General features: G+C 41.4%; 1 protein-coding gene across 1 annotated transcript in view; it reads left to right on the top strand.

The window, feature by feature from the left end:
- Positions 1-1736: 1736 nt before the first annotated feature.
- The window catches only part of ARHGEF9 (Cdc42 guanine nucleotide exchange factor 9), a 320144-nt gene continuing 310025 nt past the window's right edge, over positions 1737-11855 (top strand). Inside the window, exon 1 of the mRNA XM_075835737.1 lies at positions 1737-1828. The gene's annotated coding sequence lies outside the window, so the exon portion shown is untranslated. The remainder of the gene's footprint in view (positions 1829-11855) is intronic.

Genomic DNA, 11855 nt, shown 5'->3' with positions numbered 1-11855 from the left:
TTCTACTTGGTGGCGCATAGGTTGAATACCTAGTAAGGATAATAAGTTAAGATATGCTCTTATGTTTGTCATTTCTCTTATTCAACGCCCAAAAAAAAAATATAAAAAATAAATACATTTTTATTTATTTATTTATTGTTGTATACTTTTTTAATTTTGTATTTTTCTTTCACAGCTTTCTTCTATTGCTTTTGCACTGGGAGGAGAAAGGATGTGGTGAAGGGAAGGAGACCAAGCCATGGAAGTTGTAAATGGCGATTTAAACAATCACTCTGATGTAATCCTCAATGGGTACATGAACAAAAGCTTTCAGGCTCTTCCCAAGGAGAGCAATACAGACAACATGACAATTTGTGAACTTGATCACTGCGAAGTGAGTGGTGTTTCCACGCAACTTCAGACAGAAGATTCACCACACAGGTATGAAAAGAAAGGAAAAGGGACGCGTATTTGGAGTTTTGTCAGTAGGCGGAGGGCAAACTCTGGACGTACTAAGAGGCCTCAGTCTATGATACTTACAACTGAAATCAATGAACCCAAGCCTAAGCTATCTTTTATGGACAAAGTGAGATCTTTTAAAAGGTTGAGGTCTGCAACTTTTTCCAAAAGTTCTGTCCTTCGGAACTCCAAAGCTAAGGTCCAGAGTCAACCATCAGAGAACATAGAACTTTCTATTCCAAGTGCGTTATTCAGAACGAGGAAATATGCTGATGGACAAAGACCATATAGACATTCCTATGCAGGTTACATTGATGATTTAGACACATCCTTCGAAGATGTTGAGTTGAATATTAGCATTTCTGAATGTATGTCTAATGAAAGCAAGTGGTTGAGAGATATAGGTGTTGGAATAAATGGGAATTCTGAACATATAGACAATGAGAGCGTGAGTAGTAATCGTAGACGTCCACTGGTCAGCACAAAGAGTTCAACTATTGCTGAAGGAGAAATCCAAAGAAGAGGACTTAAAATTCCACCAGAACATCGTAGAGGCAGGAGCTCGTATATGTGGAGTTATCTAAAAGGAATTTCACTAGCCACAAAAGATAATTCAAAAGGACTTGATAAAATTCAGGGAACTACATTCCAAAATATAGAGTGCTCAACGGATAATATGCCCTCTGCTGAAACAGACCAAAAATTTGAGGACAGTATTGACATGGCTAAAACATCTGACACAGCCAGTGGTGGCAAATCCAAAAACTTTGGTGGGGTTTTTAAGTTTTTCAGCAATGTAGCAGTAGCAGCAAGAAAATGGAGAGGCTCCTCCAGGTCATCTGCATCAGATGATCAAGTTTCTCAGTCAACTCCTCGGACTCCCAGACTACAAAACTCTTGTATCAAGGAGCCTCTTATCATTGAAAATGAAAATGCTTTGGTTTTTCATTCCGAGCTTCCACTGTCTCCTGATTCAGGTGTGTGGGAGACTCATGCCCAGGATAATCTATCAGTTCAGGATATATCACCCAATGCTGCAACAGATGAAAATTTTTGTGACCCAACCAATGAGCTCAAACAAACAACAGAGAATACTGTATATCTAGTAAATACATGCTACATGGATAATGAACCAGAAGAATCTGTACAAGCAGGATTTTTATTGTCCCAAGTTGAGGAAATTAACTATACTGAAGGTTGTAATAAGACTTCTGATACTTTCTCTGAACATTCCCAAGAAGAACCTCTCAATGAGTCCCAGCTGCATATGGGTTATGAGAGAAATGTTGAAAATTCATTTGTAACTCAGTCGAGTGTGCAAGATGAGGATGTATTTGAGTACAGCGAATCTCATTTTAGTTTATCATCATCAGCTTCCTCCTGTGAAGAGGTAGGCATCATATTCACACTGATCTATTTATTATTCGTTATCTATCAGTAACGCTGACAATAGGGGGAAACAGTATATCCCAAGGTTGTATAGGTGAGGCAATGGTAAGCTTGCATATTTGGTATTTTTTTTATTTTTCCGCAGAATTATTCTTCTCTTCCTTAACTCCTTTGTTGCCAGATGTTTCTGCTACAATTAGTAGTGTGAGAAATCTTAATGCTGCTAGCAGGCTCTACATTGTTTCATGACAGTCTATAGTCGGTATCTAATTTGCAGATCATAGACAGGGACAGTTTTATGGGCTGCCGAGGGCTCTCTTTTCTTAGGGGGACTCCTAGGGCTGGACCCCCAGGAGCATCCTGAGAGTAGAGGATGGGACCACCAGGGACCCCTTCACTATTTAGGCATTATATGGTGGATTTATTTAGACACTGATTGGCAGGTTTTTTTGGGCATTGATGCAGTATGTGTGCATTATATGGCAGTATTATTTGGGCACCAAATGGCAGTATTAAGTATGTTTTGGCATTGTATGGCAGTATTTGAGTATAAATATTTAGGTATAAAATGCATATGTATCTCTTTTTTCATGTATATTTTGAAATTGTCTAGAAATTGTGAGTGCGGGGCTACTTGCTGCCCTGGGTCCCATTTTCTATAAAACCAGCTCTTACTATAGAAACTAATGATAACTGCAAGAAAACTGAAATCCACCTGAATGTCTTGTCCTACTTTCTAATACTTCTGGTAGCATTTTGGTAAAAAGTGTAACGTTTTTCCATTTTCCTAATATTTCATGTAACATAATTCCAAACGGAAGGTGCTGTACTATGAGAATACAGGGAAGATATGTGTCCAGTATATTTAATAACTCATGAAAACTGGAGGGAATTGAGACCATAAGAAACCTATATGATTAACCAACAATTATTAAATTAACATTTTGGATGGATTCACCAGAATTCACAGAATTTTTAGTACCAGAATATATTTCCCAGTTTTTTTAATATGACAAATTCAGCACTACTTTTTTAGTTTTGTAGTCAGTTTTCCACTGTTGTACACATATATACTGTATGCTCCCACCCTATGAACTGTGTAAACTGTTCCTACAAGTAAGCTTCTGTTCACATTACATTTTTTCCCTACGTTTAGCTCCTGACTTACATGTTAAATGTGTCCATAGGGCTCTATTAGCCCAACGGAGGCCAAAGTATATCCAAAAGTGTTTTTGCCTCTGTCGGGTTGGTAAATGTCAGTATAGCTTTTTTTTTAAATGATGGAATAGACTATGCTAAATGATGGAGTAGACTATGCTATTCCATCCCACCAAATCCCACAAAAAACGTATACAGGCGTGGTATAATTTTTTTTTAATATGGGAGCCTATGGGTGATGTATGCCACTGTAAGGCTGTATGCCACTGTAAGGTATAAGTTTAACATACACGTCATGGGCTTTTCAATAGCCTTTCTTGACGTATATGTTAAACAGTTACCATTATAGTCTAATAGTGGCATCCATAGACTATAATGGTATTCGTTTGATGGATATGTCATGAACTATTATGACCCCAATTTATGACCTATCTGTTTAACTAATACTATTGACATCTATGGTGACGGTAGTCACCGTTAGGCAACTGTCACAGCCTGCGTTTAACAAATACGTCAAATGCAGGTAAAAATGTGATGTTAAAATAGCCTAACAGTTGTGCCTAGATTTAGATAAAGTGCAAAATCGAGAAGCGGACATGGCAAAACTTGACATATCCCATGAATGCTCAGCCTCCTACAACCTAAATAATGACTATTACAATAAAAATGCAATACAATAAAAAAATAGCAAATTTCTCCGCAATAACGGCCCAGGGAATATCAGGAACACTGCTCCTATATTATTGAATTCTGGTGGAAACATTCTTTACGTATCGTCCTCCTGTTGTTTCACTGGATTTTATATCTGAGATCTGTGCAGTTTGGGGGAAATCAAGAATGCAATGACTCCAGTCTAGACATTGAGAAAGTGGGGGTAAGGGAACCACATTTTGCATGTCCTAACCGGGCAGATTTGTGACTGTCCAATCAGTTTCTGGCATAATGAATAAAATGATGATTTCTTTGCTGGGGCATCCCAATAGTTATACCAGCGGAGGAGGGGACATGGCCATAAAAGTTTAGTGTTAGTTGAGTTCATTTATAATAAAGTTCTATAATGCAATATACATACAATTTATAGCTTGCACTGAGGAATATTAAAACCAGTTTAAAATTACACAAAAATGAATGTTCATTTATTTCCTTTAATCTATATATTTTGTAGATGGGGATAGCGGTAGTTTTACTTGATAAATGCTATAAATAAACATTAGGAAAATTGTGCACAGTAAAAATCATTCAGATTTCATTAAATAGATAGGGACATCTTTTCTTTGTGAATATATTTGATTTCTGTTAAATTTTTTTAATCTAGATTACCAGCAAATTGCAGGACTGTCAATTCAGACAGTGTAAACATTGTGAAATATTATAAAAAAGAGATTATGGTGCTATCTGAATATAAAACTGAGAGTCAATTAGAAATTAGAACATGACTGTGTTTTCATTAAAATAACGTTAAACGTTAAAATAAATTTGAAATTAAATAAGAATATGACATTTTCATTAAAGTAACATTTATAATGTAGTTTACTTACCTGCAAACGCCGATGCTGCTGCAGAATCAACTGTAGCCTCTGGTGCCGATGTGTCCTCGCTCGTCCGACACGATGCAGGACCTGGGGAAGGAAGTGAGTGACGTCACAGCGTGATCTCTCGAGAACACGCTGTGTGTCTGCACTGCCAGAAGCTGGGCGTTCTGAAGAGAAGTGGATGATACTTCTATACACAACGCCCAGCTAGTAAAAGAAGTAAAAACGCCCAGATGTAGCGAACACAATACACGCCCAGTTGTACTTTTACTTTAAACACGCCCAGTTGTACTTTAGAAAGCCTCATTTACATAAATATAAAAACGGCCAAAAATGCTCGTTTTTTTTTAAAAAAAACGTTACTCTTATCTCCATTGCAGCGCCGATCTGCTGCAATAGGAGATAGGGGTTGCAAAATCTGGTGACAGAGCCTCTTTAAGTAATAAAATTCTGTCTGCCTGCAGCCACCTCTAGGGGGAGCCTAGGAGCTTACTGCATACTGTGTTATTATTGAGCTAAATGTAAAAATAGTATGCATTAAATTCCCCCTAGTTGTAGCTGCAAGCAGCCTGAATTTCATCATATAACTCTGTGGGGTTTTGAAGCTATATATCAGAAAAGCAAAGCTCTGACCACTATAAAGACATATTATTAACTTAATCAACACGTAATTTTGGAATTAAGTTATTTACATATTTTTTTTTATTTTAGGGTAGATTTTTACTTTAAGGTTGTGAAGTGTTAACAAAAGTGATTTTTTTTTTCTGTCCAGACTGGTATTTAGGGAGTTATCTCATCCCAGTGTGTTATGTCTAATTTCTGGCATTTACTCTCAAGGACATAAGCAGTTTGCTTTTTCAGTTATTGTACTTTAAACTCATCTATGACGGTGTACAGTTAAAGTGTTTACCCAGAGAAAAAAGTAGGGGGGTCATTATAGTATAAAGCAGGACACATAAGTAAAGGGAACTCTGTTCATAGATTTGCATCTGTGTGTTTTTCTAAGGCCTTATTCAGACAGCCGTGTTTGGTCCATGATATACGAACCATGTGTCAACCCTATTTCCCGGACCGACCACAGCATTTATAGTTATCTATCATATTTTCAGTACTGGGCAGTATTTCTGCGGGGAGGCAGTGACTCACAGCATCATAGATAACTATGATGCTAGAACCCGGCTCCCTGAACTGTGGTCGGTCTGGGAAACATGGTCGACACACTGTCCGTATATCACGGACCGAACACGGCTATCTGAATAAGGCCTTAGGTAGATTTGGGTTTTTGGTCATGTTTCAAATGCAGGTATGGGTAAAGATAATATTTCACATTTATTTAGGTAAGGCCAGGACTCCACCGTGGATTTTATTGTCCAATTCCTAGTAACAGATTAGACTGTATGCGACCAGTGTGACAGTCTTATGTGACTTGCATGCAATCTTATTTACAAAACTCCTTATTCGCTTTATTTTATTGAAACTTTCAATAAGAGGTTACATTTTGTATGACAAATTTGATGAAAGTCACATATGACTCGAAAGGGGAAGATGTTGCAGGACTATTCCATACCTTTCTAGTAGTGGTGTCCGCTTATATGGCAGAGTGGTAGTTGTGCTCCCTTAGGCTCGAGGGCCCAGATGGGACTGCATCCACTGTTCCTATGGTTATGCCATACTTGCCAACAGTACTGTATTTGCAGGACAGTCCCATGAAGCAAATCTCAACATTTTGCATTAAAAGGGGCGTTTCCATCAGCTTTGGAAAGATACATGGGTGGAGCTTACAAATGTCCTACGATTTGGGATTGAGATATTTTGGTAAGGGCTTATTAACATGAACAAAATAATCGGCCCTGTGACGGTCGTTTGAATAGCCCATGAAAAAATAGGATATGTCCTAGTTTTGCCCATTTTCACAGATCACTTAATAGACTTAAAGAGGCTCTGTCACCACATTATAAGTGGCCTATATTGTACATGATGTGATCGGCGCTGTAATGTAGATTACAACAGTGTTTTTTATTTAGAAAAACTATCATTTTTGACGGAGTTATGACCTATATTAGCTTTATGCTAATGAGTTTCTCAATGGACAACTGTGCGTGTTTTACTATATGGCCAAGTGGGCGCTGTACAGAGGAGTGTATGACGCTGACCAATCAGTGACCAATCAGCGTCATACACTTCTCTCCATTTATTTACACTGCATATAGCTATATAGTTATATCGCTATGTGCAGTCACATAAACACACTATAACGCTACTCATGTGTCATGACAATGAATATACATTACCTCCAGCCAAGACGTGATGTGTATTCAGAATCCTGACCACTTCTGTAGTGTCTCTGTGAGTTACACAGCAGGCGTAGTCTCGCGAGATTACGCTGTAAGCTGTCATTCACAGCGAGATCTTGCTGTGCTGTGCTGTAAATGACAGAGACGCTACAAAAGTGGTCAGGAGAATGAATACACATCACGTCCTGGCTGGAGGTAATGTATATTCATTGTTATGACACATGAGTAGCGTTATAGTGTGTTTATGTGACTGCACATAGCGATATAACTATATCGCTATCTGCAGTGTAAATGAATGGAGAGAAGTGTATGACGCTGATTGGTCACTGATTGGTCAGCGTCCTACACTCCTCTGTACAACGCCCACTTGGCCATATAGTAAAACACGCCCAGTTGTCCATTGAGAAACTCATTAGCATAAAGCTAATATAGGTCATAACTCCGTCAAAAATGATAGTTTTTCTAAATAAAAAACACTGTTGTAATCTACATTACAGCACCGATCACGTCATGTACAAGTTAGGGCATTTATAATGTGGTGACAGAGCCTCTTTAAGTCTATGAGGGATCTGTGAACTTGGGTCACACACAGGTGGAAATCGGCTGTGAAAAACTGCCATTTTTCACGGCCGATTGACACTCGTTCGTGTGACTAAGCCCTAAGTATTAGTTATGGCACAACTTCAACCTAAAAGTAAAAATTATATTCTGTCAATTCATGTATATCCAATGACAATATGGACACACGTATGAAACTGAAAGATACAATTGCCTTGTTGCCCATAGTAACCAATCAGAGTTCAGCTTTGATGTCCTATAATACTACACTCTGCTGGAATTTATATAAACTGAACTGTGATTGGTTGCTCTGGGCAACAAACACTTTTTTTTCTGAGACTGTTTTCATTCATGAGGCCCAAATATGAATTTGTACACGAATGGCCGGGGAAAAAAAATTAATATTTGTACTGCCAGATATTATAATATTTTATGATATTGCTCTAGTGATATAGAGGTCTTTATGATTGTCTTAAAATAGGGATTTTTTCATTACTTGCAGCTACAACAATCTCCAAAGCCACAGATTGTTCATTCACTAGATTGTTGTACTGGCAGAGAAAGGAATAATGTGTTCAGAGCGTAAACTGAGGATTTGCTAATAATGGAGAAGTGATGTTCTGAGGAATCACAGAGCAGAGATGTGTTACAGCACATTATTTCTTCATCACTGCACAGCAGAGCTTTCCATTTCATTGCAGCAAAATGGATGGCATTATACTGTTACTTCCAGCAAAGGGATAAAGCCTTCAGGTCTAGCATTGTATGAATGACTCCGGTTATCATCCTAACTAGAGATGAGCGAACCGGGACAACCGAACCCGGTTTCGGTCCGAACTTCAGGAAAAGTTCGGTTCGCAGCGAATCCGAACTTTACCGGGTTCGGCCGAACCCGTTTTGACCGAACCCGGCTACATTTTGGCGCCTGCCACATGTTACATCTAAAATGGAGGATTACAGAAGATCACCTGACATCAGGCTACCCCATAATGCCTTGCAAACGGCTCTCCCAGCCTATCGGGAGGCAGCATAGGGGCGGGCTCAAGCCTGCAATAAAAGTCTATGCACGGAGCTCAGCGGCCATTTTACAGACAGGAGCTGTAGGAATAGCATCTCTGTGCAGTAAGGGAAAGCTTTAGGAATCTAAAAGGCAGGAATTCAGAAATCGAAGGGGCTCATCCACTACTCACTACTCAGCCAGTGTGTGAATACGCTTTTATAAGGGGCTCATCCCCGTTGCATCCAACTTGCAATACAGGCAGCCTAGTAGTACTATAAGGCCCAGCATTCCCTGAGTGCACTGCAGCGAGGCTGATTGAAATTCTCATTCATTGCCATTTGCCAAGCCAGTGTCCGTGTGTGAATACGCTTTTAAAAGGGGCTCATCCCTGGAATAACAATCCAACTTGCCATACAGGCAGCCTAGAAGTACTACAACGCCCAGCATTCCCTGAGTGCACTGCAGCGAGGCTGATTGAAATTCTCATTCATTGCCATTTGCCAAGCCAGTGTCCGTGTGTGAATACGCTTTTAGAAGGGGCTCATCCCCATTGCATCCAACTTGCAATACAGGCAGCCTTTGTAGTAGTGGTAGTAGTAGTACTACAAGGCCCAGCATTCCCTGAGTGCACTGCAGCGAGGCTGATTGAAATTCTCATTCATTGCCATTTGCCAAGCCAGTGTCCGTGTGTGAATACGCTTTTAAAAGGGGCTCATCCCTGGCCGTTATTAACAGGATAACAATCCAACTTGCCATACAGGCAGCCTAGAAGTACTACAACGCCCAGCATTCCCTGAGTGCACTGCAGCGAGGCTGATTGAAATTCTCATTCATTGCCATTTGCCAAGCCAGTGTCCGTGTGTGAATACGCTTTTAAAAGGGGCTCATCCCTGGAATAACAATCCAACTTGCCATACAGGCAGCCTAGAAGTACTACAACGCCCAGCATTCCCTGAGTGCACTGCAGCGAGGCTGATTGAAATTCTCATTCATTGCCATTTGCCAAGCCAGTGTCCGTGTGTGAATACGCTTTTAAAAGGGGCTCATCCCTGGAATAACAATCCAACTTGCCATACAGGCAGCCTAGTAGTACTACAAGGCCCAGCATTCCCTGAGTGCACTGCAGCGAGGCTGATTGAAATTCTCATTCATTGCCATTTGCCAAGCCAGTGTCCGTGTGTGAATACGCTTTTAGAAGGGGCTCATCCCCATTGCATCCAACTTGCAATACAGGCAGCCTTTGTAGTAGTGGTAGTAGTAGTACTACAAGGCCCAGCATTCCCTGAGTGCACTGCAGCGAGGCTGATTGAAATTCTCATTCATTGCCATTTGCCAAGCCAGTGTCCGTGTGTGAATACGCTTTTAAAAGGGGCTCATCCCTGGCCGTTATTAACAGGATAACAATCCAACTTGCCATACAGGCAGCCTAGAAGTACTACAACGCCCAGCATTCCCTGAGTGCACTGCAGCGAGGCTGATTGAAATTCTCATTCATTGCCATTTGCCAAGCCAGTGTCCGTGTGTGAATACGCTTTTAGAAGGGGCTCATCCCCATTGCATCCAACTTGCAATACAGGCAGCCTTTGTAGTAGTGGTAGTAGTAGTACTACAAGGCCCAGCATTCCCTGAGTGCACTGCAGCGAGGCTGATTGAAATTCTCATTCATTGCCATTTGCCAAGCCAGTGTCCGTGTGTGAATACGCTTTTAAAAGGGGCTCATCCCTGGAATAACAATCCAACTTGCCATACAGGCAGCCTAGTAGTACTACAAGGCCCAGCATTCCCTGAGTGCACTGCAGCGAGGCTGATTGAAATTCTCATTCATTGCCATTTGCCAAGCCAGTGTCCGTGTGTGAATACGCTTTTAGAAGGGGCTCATCCCCATTGCATCCAACTTGCAATACAGGCAGCCTTTGTAGTAGTGGTAGTAGTAGTACTACAAGGCCCAGCATTCCCTGAGTGCACTGCAGCGAGGCTGATTGAAATTCTCATTCATTGCCATTTGCCAAGCCAGTGTCCGTGTGTGAATACGCTTTTAAAAGGGGCTCATCCCTGGCCGTTATTAACAGGATAACAATCCAACTTGCCATACAGGCAGCCTAGAAGTACTACAACGCCCAGCATTCCCTGAGTGCACTGCAGCGAGGCTGATTGAAATTCTCATTCATTGCCATTTGCCAAGCCAGTGTCCGTGTGTGAATACGCTTTTAGAAGGGGCTCATCCCCATTGCATCCAACTTGCAATACAGGCAGCCTTTGTAGTAGTGGTAGTAGTAGTACTACAAGGCCCAGCATTCCCTGAGTGCACTGCAGCGAGGCTGATTGAAATTCTCATTCATTGCCATTTGCCAAGCCAGTGTCCGTGTGTGAATACGCTTTTAAAAGGGGCTCATCCCTGGAATAACAATCCAACTTGCCATACAGGCAGCCTAGTAGTACTACAAGGCCCAGCATTCCCTGAGTGCACTGCAGCGAGGCTGATTGAAATTCTCATTCATTGCCATTTGCCAAGCCAGTGTCCGTGTGTGAATACGCTTTTAAAAGGGGCTCATCCCTGGAATAACAATCCAACTTGCCATACAGGCAGCCTAGTAGTACTACAAGGCCCAGCATTCCCTGAGTGCACTGCAGCGAGGCTGATTGAAATTCTCATTCATTGCCATTTGCCAAGCCAGTGTCCGTGTGTGAATACGCTTTTAGAAGGGGCTCATCCCCATTGCATCCAACTTGCAATACAGGCAGCCTTTGTAGTAGTGGTAGTAGTACTACAAGGCCCAGCATTCCCTGAGTGCACTGCAGCGAGGCTGATTGAAATTCTCATTCATTGCCATTTGCCAAGCCAGTGTCCGTGTGTGAATACGCTTTTAGAAGGGGCTCATCCCCATTGCATCCAACTTGCAATACAGGCAGCCTTTGTAGTAGTGGTAGTAGTAGTACTACAAGGCCCAGCATTCCCTGAGTGCACTGCAGCGAGGCTGATTGAAATTCTCATTCATTGCCATTTGCCAAGCCAGTGTCCGTGTGTGAATACGCTTTTAAAAGGGGCTCATCCCTGGAATAACAATCCAACTTGCCATACAGGCAGCCTAGTAGTACTACAAGGCCCAGCATTCCCTGAGTGCACTGCAGCGAGGCTGATTGAAATTCTCATTCATTGCCATTTGCCAAGCCAGTGTCCGTGTGTGAATACGCTTTTAAAAGGGGCTCATCCCTGGAATAACAATCCAACTTGCCATACAGGCAGCCTAGTAGTACTACAAGGCCCAGCATTCCCTGAGTGCACTGCAGCGAGGCTGATTGAAATTCTCATTCATTGCCATTTGCCAAGCCAGTGTCCGTGTGTGAATACGCTTTTAGAAGGGGCTCATCCCCATTGCATCCAACTTGCAATACAGGCAGCCTTTGTAGTAGTGGTAGTAGTACTACAAGGCCCAGCATTCCCTGAGTGCACTGCAGCGAGGCTGATTGAAATTCTCATTCATTGCC

The sequence above is a fragment of the Rhinoderma darwinii genome, chromosome 8 (genome assembly GCF_050947455.1).
Source record: "Rhinoderma darwinii isolate aRhiDar2 chromosome 8, aRhiDar2.hap1, whole genome shotgun sequence".
NCBI classification, from domain to species: domain Eukaryota; kingdom Metazoa; phylum Chordata; class Amphibia; order Anura; family Rhinodermatidae; genus Rhinoderma; species Rhinoderma darwinii.
This window is presented reverse-complemented; position numbering and strand designations above follow the sequence as displayed.